At 39.3% G+C, this 13,492-nt stretch overlaps 1 protein-coding gene across 5 annotated transcripts in view; it reads left to right on the top strand.

Annotated features, from left to right (window-relative positions):
- Positions 1 to 13,492, top strand: part of NTRK2 (neurotrophic receptor tyrosine kinase 2) — a 327,349-nt gene that overhangs the window by 194,583 nt on the left and 119,274 nt on the right. The gene's annotated exons all lie outside the window — the stretch shown is intronic.

The following is a 13,492-nucleotide window of genomic DNA, read 5'->3' as shown; positions in this document are numbered from 1 at the left end:
CATAAATAAATAAATAAAAATTAAAATAAAATAAAATAAAATAAAATAAAATAAAATAAAATAAAATAAAAATACAGGAGAGAAAAATAATGCCAAAAAATCTGCAAGAAAATACCAAACCTTAAAGAAAGATGGATCTGAGAGGGCTGGTACTAAGTGCATTGAGTCCTATAAGTTCAGGGTCAGAGTCTGTCTTTCTTTAAAATTTTGATATTTTTTTCATTATAGCTATTTGCATGAATTTTTACTTTGAAAAATACCACAGTAAAACATTATGCATCTCAGTCACTGCAATTTCGGGTGTTCCCTTAAATTTTGGGCACAAGACTAGAATCTCTCCCCACAGTGCTCGGCCTATCCGTGAACACAGGCTCCTTTCTGACCTGGCTCCTGTGTAAACCCCACCATCGCAAAGCTCAGTTTTGTATACATGAATGGCTGGGATGCTTAGCGCTAAGTCTTCTCTCCCCTCTTGTATTCCTGGTCTGACTGTCCTTCCCCACCCAGCCCATCTGACTCCGGACAAATATTTCCCTGATGCCCTTTTGCTCAGCCAGCTCATCATCACCAGCATTAATATTTGCAGAGACATCCACTCTCGTCTAACTACTGCATTTTTTGTTATATATGTGACTCTCCAGAGTGAGGGAATGAGCAAGGCTGCCAGAGAGAGAGAGAGAGAGAGAGAGAGAGAGAGAGAGAGAGAGATTCTTTTAAAAAGGTAGAAAAGATAAAAGGGTCAGGGTGTCTTCTTGGTAAATTTGGGAAATAATGTAGGGAGGCAAATTAGATGAAAATCCAACATGCAAGTGAAACTCCTTTTTTTTTTTTAAGTGAAACTCCTTTAAAAATGTATTAGATACTGCTTTATTTTCCCATGTTTGGAATTTCAGTATTTCTTTTGCTAAATTAAAGATATAATATTTGAGGTTTAAAACACTTAATTTTCACTTAACCTGTTCTTTAATGTCATGAGCCCTTTTTGTAAAGTCTGCATTTTTATTATCCATTAAACAAGCAGTATCTAACACCTTTCATGGGCCGGATCCGATGACCTGGCATTTGCACATTGGAAAAAAAACAAAAAAACAAAAACAAAAAACCGTGAATCCTTGTCAATCCTGCAGGACAGGTATTATTGCTTTGTTTTACAGGTGAGTAAACAGGGGACCAGAGAGGTTAGGAGGAGAATTAACAAACCCAAATTATACCCCTAACACATGGGAGAGTTAATACTCGCCCTGATTAGCTCCCTGAATTCTGGCTCTCTTTCGTCTAGCCTAATGTTGCTGCTGACCTTTTCCAAAAATAATGTCTAGCAATTTTCTAAGTCTGCAAGAGGAATTGTGCTGTTGGCATTGCACCTTTCATGTGGGTTTATCAAGGTATGCTGAGTATATTAACCTTCAAACATAAAAGCCAAGGAATGCCATAGGAATGCCATATGGTGGGTAGTGAACTTACTGTTTTTAAAAAGGAGCCAGTAAAAAAAATAAAATAAAATAAAAAATAAAAAGGAGCCAGTAGTCTTTGACTCCAGGCCCAGTTTCTGTTGTAAGGATTGACCCAGTGCCTCCTGGGTCAAGAGTGAGTTTTTCTCGATGGAGTCATTACTGGAAGTACTAAATAATCATGAATAATTGGCCTTATTCCTTAATTAAAATCACACAAAATCCCACTTTTTCCCCTTCCCCACATCCTTTTTTGTTTTATTTCAGAAACTCTTTGGAAAAGCATCCAGTACTATATACACCTCTGACTCTTTCTAGAATGCCTTCACTCTTCTGAGATTAAGACATGTTTCCTAGGTGAACTTCATGTCCATATTTCAGAGGCCAGCATTCAAAGAATGTCAAGTGTTTTAGCAGCAAATGGAGGTGCACACATTTCCTGAGTTTCTGTAGGCAATGCTGTAAGGGTTGGGGTACCCACAGTTCTCGCCTGGTCACCCCTTTCTAGAGAGGCCAAGGGGACACAGAGGCTAATAATGCCTTCTCACTGACCATTCTGCAGGCAACCTGTTTTGATGCCAACCATTTGTAAGCATCTCATAAGGCAGACAAGTCACTTTTCTGGCTCACACTCTATGACTCATTCTTTTGTTTTCCATGCAAAGATTCCTGTTTCCAAACTGTCTAGTTAAAAGGGGTCAAAATTCTTATAGATATTTAGCTTTGGGAGGGAGGTCTCTTTGAAAAACATGAGTCAGCACTAGCAAGTGGCATGTCTTCCATGGGAAAAACACAGGAGTTTCATAAGGTCAGGGAACATCAAGGAGCTGAAAAACACCTGCTTTGTTATAGGCACATATGCTTATACACATTCATATATGTGACCAGTACCTCATATTAGTTTTTAGTAAGTAGAGTAACTCATGTTCCCCAAAACATCATGAGTCTTCACTAGGCTTGACGAGTCCAGATGAGTTAGAATGGTGAGGTTAGCCAAAATGTACACATTCTTTCTTGACTCAGTGTTTACTCTATTGTCTTGATAACTTAGAGAAGACCAAAGTATGCATTGCTTAACTGCAGTTTGAAGTCCATTGTGACAAATAATGATATAATCAAAATATTATTTATTGGAGACCTGTAAGCCCCATACCACCCCATCTGGGCTGGGCTCAGATAGCCCTTTGGGGTTTGTGGAGAGGTAACCCAATAGCATCTTGGAATGAGATTTCCATAACTGGAATGAGATTTCAGAGGAAAGGGGTTGAAATACTTCCAAAGAGAGAATTTGATGGATCTTTTGCTTCCCCTAGAATGGGATGAGGGTTGTGTGTACTTCTGCATGTACCTAGCTACATTTACCAATATGGAAAATTTGCCCAATGAAATAAAATAAAACAAATCTATGACTACTAACATTTAACATTGAAACTCCAGGATGGGGCAGGGTACAGAGGATGGGGATAAAAGTTCAGAGTAGGCTCAGCGTATGTAATCATACATCTCTGGCAGAGGATGAATGTGTATAATCAGGAAGTCACGTCTTACCCGGGAATCCAGTGGCAGTAGGTCGCTGAATGATATTGAAAACTGCAGATGGAAATACTTATTGACAATTTTCTAGGTTTCTAATCATGGACTGTTCAATAGATAAAAGTGCTTTGGCATCTCTGGATTCTAGAACAGGGTCCAGGACGTGGTAGGTGCATAATAAACATGATGTATAACTGAATGAACAGATGAAGGGATAATTGTATCTACTGTATTTGTAATCTGAGGGGAAAATGCATCTCTACTTCACTGAGTGTCAGGCATGGCTAATAAGTGAAATGCTCCTCTGATTCTGTTGGAGCAGAAATTAGGCAGCCTTCCCATTTGAATGGCATATTATCTACCCCTGTGGCCATGTCCATTGGGTTGAAAGCTTTTTTCCATTCTACCTCCCAATTGGTTTACATCTTGAGAATTCTCCTTTATGGTTTTGTCAAATGGGTTTCAGAGAGGATAATGCTTTATGTTTTGTATTATGAGATAACTTCTCAGGAGGTCTCATGTTCAACTTCCAAAGGTGACTTTATGGAGAGAACTGGCCACAAGAGAGGCACATAGAGGCTTTCAGAAGGAGACCAGAAAGAGAAGGGATATGAAGCCTGAAAGAAAATAAATTCTGGGAAAATGAGAATAGACTGACCCCAGAGATTAAAGCAATGGCCACTGGGAAGATCTGAAGTTTAGGGACCAAGAAGAGGCTGCTTGGAAAGTTGATTGGGGTGCCCTTTGTTTAAAAGAAACTCATTGGGTGCCTGGGTGGATCAGTGGGTTAAGTGTCCAACTCTTGATTTTGGCTCAGGTCATGATCTCAGGGTCGTGAGATCAAACCCTGTGCCCTGTGTGGGGCTCCCCTGCGCATGAGCACTTGAGCTCTCTCTCTCAAATAAATAGATAAATATTAAAAAAAAAAAAAAAGAAACTCAGAAGGTTCTAGGGAAGGGGAAGAGAGTTTTCAGGGATAACTCTCTAGGTGTGTCAGAAGGCTCCTTCCTGGGACTAATATGTAAGTTTCAAGTGACTTTTTATCATGCAGTTGATACATGCCAGCCACTGTGCAATGTGCTTACATATTTTATCTCATTTGATTTACACAGTTGCCTATGCAGTAGGTATTATTATTACCTTAATCGCACAGTAGAAAAGGATAAGGCACAGAAAAATTAAGCAACTTGCCCAAAGACATGCAACTATCAGGCAAGAAACCGGTTTGAACCAAGGCAGCCCAAGTCCAGGGACTGTCATCTTACACACATACTGACCTAGCATCCGTCTCTCTGCCTCTGTCTAGCCAGCCTGCCAGTCCTCTCTCATGTGCCCCCCAACATGCACCCATGGGCCCACAGAGGACTTGAGGCAGTTTACACTGGGAATTTAGCTAATTTAACTAATGAGATGGTATATCTACAACTTTCTCATTTTGCTCAGTCTAAATCCTGAAATTACCTCCTATAAAAAGTACTTTTTGAATTCCAAACAGCCTGTGACAACACAGTAGAGAGTGATCTTAAATGGTGAAGACCAAAGTCTCAAGTCTTTGATGCAGAGCTACCCAATAATAGCTGCGTGGCTTTGGGAGGTTATGGTAGAGCCACCCAGTGGCCTTCTGTTTGAGCTTTGGCCAGCCTCCTTCTCAAATACCCAGCAAAGGCACCACTGTTGGAGGAGATACTTACCCATTTACCCTTGACATTGCACTGGCCAGCTAGTCAGCCAGCTACTGGTAGTCATCAGCAAGCAGAAGCTTTCAGGTTTGTGATCCTCACTGTATGGTTCTGTGTGAGTATGTGTGTGTGTGTGTGTGTGTGTGTGTGTGTGTGAGAGAGAGAGAGAGAGAGAGAGAGAGGGAAAGAGACAGAGACAGAGAGGGGGCAGAGAGAGAGAGAGAATAACTGGAGATTCTAAGAATCAAATCCTTACAACCAATATCTATCAAAATTGAGTCATTAGAAGTGAAGCCAGAAAATCTGCATTGTTAAGAAGCCCCTAGATGATTCTGATGTGTGTTCGAGTTTAGCATTGTTGCTCCAGGCCAGATTCATTATGGAGGTTTCCAGAAGGACCATGAAATTTGGTGAGATGTGGAGACAAGCACCCTAGGGACAGGCTTGTACTTTTGTTGCTGGTGAGTTTCTCCTGGCTTTGTCTCCTTTGCTGAAATTCGGCTACCCTCTCTGGTCTGCAAAAAAGGAAAAAGTTTTTACAGGTCTTTCTGAATGTGGAGATTATTTCACTCATGATGGGTTAGGATATAGGAAATGGGATTTGGAGGGGAGGTAGCACAGGGCACAGACTAAAAGGCATTTAAGGAATAGTCTTGTTGTTCTAAGCCTAAGACCAGGGTCTTCATGAAAAAATGACTCCCATTTTTAAACGTTCAATATGTAAATTGGAAATGTTCAATATGGAAATATGGACCTTGGTAACCAGATGCATTTATGAGTTGAGGGTTTCCCATGTACTGACAATGTACTGGACACAGTGAAACAGGTAAATGAATAACAGATTAAAAGAATTTCTGCTTTGTTATTTCGCAAACATGTCATAAAATTACTAAAACATAAAAAATCCTAAACTTTACTAGTTGGGGAGTAAAAGATCTGGTAGTTACTTGGCGAATTTTGTAATCCACTTAATCAATAAAATGCAGAAATGCCCAAATTGAGTCAATTTAGGCTCAGCGCTTCTGATAATTCTATATCTAAATGATAAGAAACTTAAAGTTTACTTTAGAAAGTCAAGTTCACAAACTCAGTTAATTTTATTCAGAGAAAATATACCACTAATAAGGCAAAATGGGAAGGATGCTAATTGCTGAGTAACTTAGTACTTGTAGTTTAAGGAATTATTGGGTATGATTTCATCCCTCCCACCAATTCTTAAGTTTCTCCTGGAATTTCATCTTATGTTATTTGATCTGTGCAACATAACATAAGAAGAGATAATAGGATTTAAGGAGAGAAGTGATTGAATCACTGTGTCCCAATAAAAAGTAGTCAAATTGCATTTTGCTACATAATGAATTCTGCTCCAACTTACTTTGACATAAATAAGATTGGGTAAGAGAAACCAGAAGTAAATCAAATAAATTAATAAAACTATCAGAGCTGCTTCAATTTTGTCCCCCTGACAGCATCTGCTTATTTGTATAATAAAAGCTGCTCTTATAAATTAAAACCCTGGCCTGCCACTCAGTTGAAAGCAAAAATTTAAGGAAGAGTTAACAAATTCTGGGACCATATTAGGGTGCTTTCTAATTTCTCCAATATCAGTAGTCCCTTTGAAAACTGAAATTTGAAGCCTAGAAGAACAAGGTTCAACTTTCAGCTGGACTTTCTTTAAAAAAAGAAAATAATAATAATAATAATAATAATAATAATAATAAGAAGAAGAAGAAGAAGAAGAAGAAGAAGAAGATTGCAGATACAGACATGGATATAATATTGATGATTAGCAGTTTTTCATATTTTCTTAATTATACACATTTACTGAACATGAGGAAAGTTTTTCATTTTGTCTAGACGGAGGCTGTGTCTCCATTGGCATAATGTATCATTGTATTTGTGAGTCTTGTGCAAAATTGAATTTGCATCTCTGCCGCCACTCGTAGGGAGTTCATTATCTTTCAGTATAACCACTGGGAAAAATACAATTTTCAGTGTTTAATGAAACTGTGGTCTTCTCATAATGTTTATGATGCTTGAGCAATTTGTTAGGCACAATTTATCACAGACGCTTAACACTAATTATATTGTGTATAGTGCCAGTAAGGGTGATTGAAAATATTTCCCTTATTTAATATATTTCGGTGCAGATAGGATATTTTGCATCTACACTATTATTTGTATTTTTTAGAATTGAAATGTCTTCTCAAAATGTTAATCATAGAAAAGAAAGCCACAGGGCACCTGGGTGGCTCAGTGGGTTGAGGGGCTGAATTTTAGTTTCAGCTCAGGTAGTGATCTCCAGGTTCTGGAATGGAATCTTGTGTCATCATCCTTGGGCTCTGCATTCAGCAGGGAGTCTGCTTCAAGATTCTTTTTCCCTCTACCCCTCCCCATGCTTGCCTTCCACTTCCCAGGGCAGGAGAAAGAAGCAGTGCCTTATTAGGTCTAAGATGTACCTCCAGGACAAACTAGAATTTTGTAACTTTGGGATAGAGATGATGACTGAGAACCCTGCAGGCGAATCAGCTTCAAAATCTGTGATCTAATATAGCCTCATTTATCAAAAAGTATATAGCATTTTATAGATGGCTTCACTAATTAGAAACCTAAGAGACTAGAAGCCTATTTTCCAATAATTCCTCAAAAATGAGACTCTAATGACAGATCATTGAAAGGCATCATGTTCTAAACAGTGAGGTTGAGACCGCGAAACACAATGTCCAGTTATTAAATAGTTTTTTGAAGGATGGCAATTGCACACTGAAGATTTTAGAGATCCTAGAGTTTTATGTTATGAGCACAATTTAGATGTGCACCACACCTGATGTTCTTTGTGCTATAATAAGCCAAGTACATGAAATGAACTTGTGGTGGAATAAAGGTTATCTTCTCCTTTTTTTTTTTTTTTTTTTTGCATTTCATAATCCTGAGAAGCATATGTGAAAGCCCAAAGCTGAAACAATAAGCAATTCAGATAACTTCAGAAGAAAAGGTGTTAGGAGGACCTATTTCTTCTGAGGCTCGTTTAAACCAAGTATTCAGAATGGTTTTCTGACAGCAATCTTGAGGATGCTGTGCATTTTTTACCATGAAATTTCCACCAACAGTTTAATTAGCCAGAGAGATGAGATCTTCAAAGAACTCAGAATACACTGAAGAGGGGAAATGGGATTTTAGCTCTTTAGGTCCACACTGTTTGCTCTTGTAGATAGATGTGATTGCTAGGAAGAATTTCCTGTGGACGTGGCTAAGGCAAGTCCATGCAAAGAAATTCCCACTGAGAAAATTAAGATTTTGATACTTGAAAGGTTGGTGTGTATTCCCACATTTTCCTTCAAAGGAGAAATTTCAGTTTGAACTGTGGATCCATGGGAAGTTCTTCCCAAACTTATGGAGCTAACCTGCTTAAAGCCCAACATTTAATGCTTTGGAGGAGTGTGATTGTTACCCGAGGATCACCTCTGTGGTGTTCAAGTCTAGCCTTGGTTGTCATCACTCAAACCTAGAGCTTCCACTCCAGCTGGTGCCTTGAACGGTTTCAGGCCAGCTTTGCCTTAGTAACACATGCACACTCCACTTTTCCCACTGTGCAAAGGTATATGGGACTTGTCACTGGAGTCTGGATGCCAAATGCCTTTCCCTGAATGTTTTGAATGAGAAGATTGTTTCCTGTCTTTGTGCCCGCTATCTCCCATTATGTTTATCTCAACACCTTTTCCTTGACCTGACCCTTCATCAGCTTGAAACCACTTCTTACTTCTAGATTTTGCTTAGTTGGTATTTTCTGGGCCATTGAATAGTTTTCAGTGGGTAATATAAAACGGAGACAGAGTGAGGCAGGAAGCAGATGTCTCTTGGGTGGTGTGCGTCTTTGAGAGTTGGAATTTGAAGTCTGTATGAAAGGAACAGTGAATGGGTGTAATTAGTCAGGCTGATGAAGGAGTAAAACCTGGTAAGCAATTTTTCTTGACTCGCTTAATGAAAAGCATTAGCTATCAGTTTCTGCCTAAACTAGCTGAGGGTAAAACAAGTGTGGGGTTGGAACAAAAGATAAAGATCCATGTGGGCTTAGGCTCTGTTCCTGAGAATAAGTTGTGCTTAGGTGGAAGGTATGTGGTTCAACCAAAAAGAAAAGAGAGAGAGAGAAGAGAGAGAGTGAGAGAGAGGAAGGACAGAAGGATGGAAAGAAAGAAGGAAGAAATAATGAAAAAAGAAAGAAAATCAATGACTTATGGAACTTCTTCATGTATTTTATTTTAAGAAAACTGATGTAATTCAAGAAATGGAATAGGTTCTTGTCAGGGCCCAAACTGGTATTCTGAAACGAAGTATGAGTGTATTGCTCATTTTCTTGTCATGCCATTAAGCCGGGCACTTTCCCTAGGTCAGCTTTCAAGATCCATTGGATTTTTGAGGATTGACTTAAGGTTATTTCCCATTACCCTTCATCTTCTCCTGGTTGTGTGAATCTGGCCAAGAGCTGCCAAGAACCTGGAGACATTCATCTCCAAATGACTAGCAAGAAATTAAGCACCCCCTGGAGTGGATATTTTCCTGCTATCAAAAGAACTAAAAAAATAATACCTGGCATCATTTATGACATCATTTAGTAGAGGCCTTGGAGCCAGATGATGTGAGGTTCAAGAGGAAAATAATTTGGTATTCAAAACCAAAAACAGCAGTCTCACTGGAGCTTGACTGTAAGCTATAGTAAGTATTCTTCACCAGAAGACTAAATGTATTGATAACATATAAGCTCCCATCCAGAGTATGGTCCAAGATGATGTTTCTATTTCTGGCTGATGCCAGTCACTAACTCTAGGGATATTGGGTTACCATCTACAGTAAGATGGCCTCATCCATTGTCAGATTTGCTTTGTTATATAGATTCCAGCATTCTGGTTTGGATGCCAGTAGAAAAATTGAAGTTGGGAAACCACAGAAGGACTGGGTCCACATTTTTTTTCCTTAAGGAAAAGATTATTTGTTAGTGTTATTTAAGGCTGTACATTATTTTCTTGATGCTAATGGGGGACAAACGGGACATTGAATCTTGTTTTGTGTTCTATTGCTTAAGGTTTCAAATACACTGTATAAGAAGTGACAAAACCCATTTTTTTTTCAGGTACATGACTTCTTGACAAACCACACAGTAGAAAGGAAAATAACACAAATCTAGCCTTATTATTTCCCAAGTAGTTAATATTGCAAACAAAAGTCAGCCAGAACAAAGAAAATAGAAGAGAATGTTATTCTTGGGCTCAGATGCTAGAGATGGACATTGACAGAACCTAATTAAGTCTGGGAAGGGAAAGGAAAGGAAACCTGTTTTGAGATGTACCATGTCCGACGTTTTGAATATACTGACTACAAAGACCTAAGCTTTGACTCCTCTATAATCCTAACACAAGTATTAAAACCTATCTCGGCTAAAGTTCACACTTAAGCAATTACATAGGGATGGGGAAAGTGAGCCAGGAAGAGTTTAAGCAAGACGCATGGTCTCAGAAGAAAGTGGCAGAGACAAGATGCTAATCAGGTTCTGCCTCCACCACTGGGCACCTGGCCATCAACCTCATGGAGATCCTAAGGGATCAGATGCCATCTTGACGGCATTCCACACAGTGTGACGTTGACCTGACGCTAGATCCACTTCAACCCATAACAGTGGATGGGTAGGGCCATAATCACGACAAATCACAGGTTATAAAATCTGCTTTGGTTTAAATCTCTGAAAAGCTCAGCCTTTCTCTGTTGGCTAATTGCCTCATGGATAGAATTTCTCCATTTGTCATTACTGACAGCAGTGACTTTCTAAAATGACTCTTTGAAAATGTCTTTTTTTCCTTTCTCTAACTCAAAAATACCCTTGATACATTAAACAGGACCAAAAAATGTTTTTGCATTTTAGATTGGATATGACTTTAGCCCATCACTGGTGGCATATTCTAAGGGTATAGCATTTTCAGCCATCACTGGGGGAAACAATAGTCCTTACAACACCGTCATTGTTACCTGCCTAGAGAGAGTGGCATTAGAGAAACCTGGGCTTTAATCCCGGTGTCACTCTGTTGCTCCTGTGTGATCTTGGTGTGTCACATAATCTCAATTGGCCTCAGTTTCCACTCTGTGAAATGATATTAACAATACTATAAAAATACTAATGGCTGCTATTTTGGGGCACTTATTAAGAGCCAGCTGCTATGCTAAGCACTTTGCCAACATCACCACAGTATACATAAAATGAGGGTAATAATGCCTACCTACTCTGGGTCTTGTGCATCTTTGGTGATTTTGAATGCATATGATGCATCTAGCATAATCCCTCACTCATTGTGGTCAATAATGTGTCTTCCTGTCACTCCCTTTCCTTCTCCTCCCTAGCTCACGTTAGGTCACGTTAGGTTCCTGGTCACTCAGGCTCTGGTGTTGGGACATAGCAGGTCCATGAATATGACTAATCAGTGCTAATGACCATGACCCTCATCATCCTCATGTGACAGGTACTGAGCCAGGCCAGGGCTTGTTCATTACATTAATTCAGACACTTAACCCAGCAGGATTAAATGCTATGAAGGGGCCATTTGATGAACTGCTAGAGTAAGAGTCCATGTCTTAGTCTTAGCTTTAGGTGGTTTGTCCTGAGTACAACAGATTTGGCTCAGATTTTACTGATCTTTTCTCACCCTCTGGGACCAGGTTACAGCTGGCCATATGGAGGGAGGCTTTTAGTAACCAGAACAGGAATTTTGGAGAAAAATACTTCAGGGTTCTAGAAGAGAGTGCCAGATATAAATGAACTTTCTACTCCCTAATGTGTCTTAAAATGCTCACATAAGCAATCACTTTGGTATGAACAGGCATGATTAAAAAATGCTTATCTCCAATTGTCTCACAAAGGTTTAGGACATGAGGCTCTTCATGATCATATAACAACTAGAAATTATACCTGAATCTAGGGGATTATCTTCTTGTGCGTTATCTTCCAAGGAGATGCTTCTTGATTATCTTTACTAAAGTACTCTGACCAGTAGAAGTCTCAGGGTGTCACTCTAAGATGCTTTCTTCAATTGTTATATTTCTTTGAAATCACAAATTTTATTGTGGTTTGGTTATCTAGTTCTGTGTATCAAACTACCCCCAATTTGGCAGTTAAAACAAGTACAGTTTATTATTTCTCACAATTCTGTAAGTCAATGGTGGTTTTCTACTTCATACGGTGTCGACATGGACATTAAGAAGGTCCAAAGTGGTCTTCTGCACAAGGCAGGCAGGTGGTGATCGCTGGCTAGGAATTTTGCCTTAGTTTCCTCCATGTATACTTCTCCACATGGATACTTGCACTTACTCATATTATGGAAGATGCGAGGTAGTCAGACTTATTATAAAAAGCCCAAAATTGCCAGGTTTCTTGAGGCTTAGCGTCTAGAACCAGCACAGTCTCACTTTCCCTGCATTCTTTTGGTTACAGCAGGGCACAGGTCCCACCTGGACTCAAAGGGAGTAATTCATGCAAGAGCATGAAAACAGGAAGATGTAGTTCATTGGAAGTCACCAAAATGTCAGTCTACTGCAACATGGGAATTTTGCACACTATTTCAGGATATATCTGTTGTGTTTTAATGTAAAAATGTATACACCCAAATAGTCAAATAAAATAAAAACTTGTGGAAGTTATGGCAATATGCCTCGTATGGTTTTGTTTAACCTTGGCACACTACTGTGATCGTGATGCTTGTGAGAGTGAGTGTTGGGGTTTTCTTTGTTTCTCAGCTGAGTCTTGAGACCCAGTTGGGCTGATATGGGAGGAAAGTGGGAGATGGCCCAGATGATTGATTCATTTATTTATCTCACTTAGTACACATCTATGGCTGAATTCCAAAGCCAATAGAAGCAAGTTTTAATGCTGTGCATGTCTATGCTTTTACCCTTTAGCCCCTAAAATTGAGAGTTATAAATCAGAACCTACAAAAATATAGAAAGGATCCTGTCTTGTTAAGATGTCCAGGGATGTAACTTAACTTGTTTTGGCTCAGCCAATATGTTCTGCTTGAAAAAACAAAGGATTCTTTGCCTGCATGTATCATATTGAAAGTTTTTTTTTTTTTTAAGATGACCTTGGGCCAATATGATAATAAGATGGATATAGAGTAGGGGAGCTGTAGGGTATGGTTTTAGTAACCCAGCCTGATTCATTTCTCTGATGGTGGAGTTTTTCACTACAAGCAATAACAAAGATACTTTGAAATAGCATCATAGCCAGAAAACAAATCATATATCTAAATGTATCTGCCCTTGTTTCAGGTCAAAGTCTGCAAATTATCCAAAGGACATTTTTCTTGCTTAAGTTATCTGTGCTCTGCTGCCGGAGCAGAAGTGTTTATTACAGTCTGATAGAGCCCAGGGTGGTGGGGGGAGGCAAGTGGGTAGAATCCAGGCAGAGTGCAGGAATTGCTGTGTCCACTGCCATGGCTAGTGTTAGCCCTGCCTCCCACATCTTAAACTGTCTGGGTGAGACACTCCATCTGGCACGTCCGCCAAACTACCACTGCCAACTCAGACATCTGACTTCTAAAAACTAGAATTGGATTTCTTCACTCATTCCATATATGTTCTTAACAAAAGTTTCAAACACACAGAAAATTTAAAGGAATTGTCCAGGAAACCCCATAGAGACATCTGGAATCTGCAGTGAAGATCTCTCTATCATGAGCAGTCCATTGGCTTTCAGAAGCATCTCAGAGTAGACAACAGGACACTTCAACCCTAAATACTTCAACAAGTATAAGCTAGAGTTCACTATTTATTTATGGTTTATCTTTCTCC

This window comes from Canis lupus, chromosome 1 (assembly GCF_011100685.1).
Source record: "Canis lupus familiaris isolate Mischka breed German Shepherd chromosome 1, alternate assembly UU_Cfam_GSD_1.0, whole genome shotgun sequence".
NCBI lineage: Eukaryota > Metazoa > Chordata > Mammalia > Carnivora > Canidae > Canis > Canis lupus.
The sequence above is the reverse complement of the archived record's forward strand: the minus strand, read 5'-3'. Positions and strand labels throughout refer to the sequence as shown.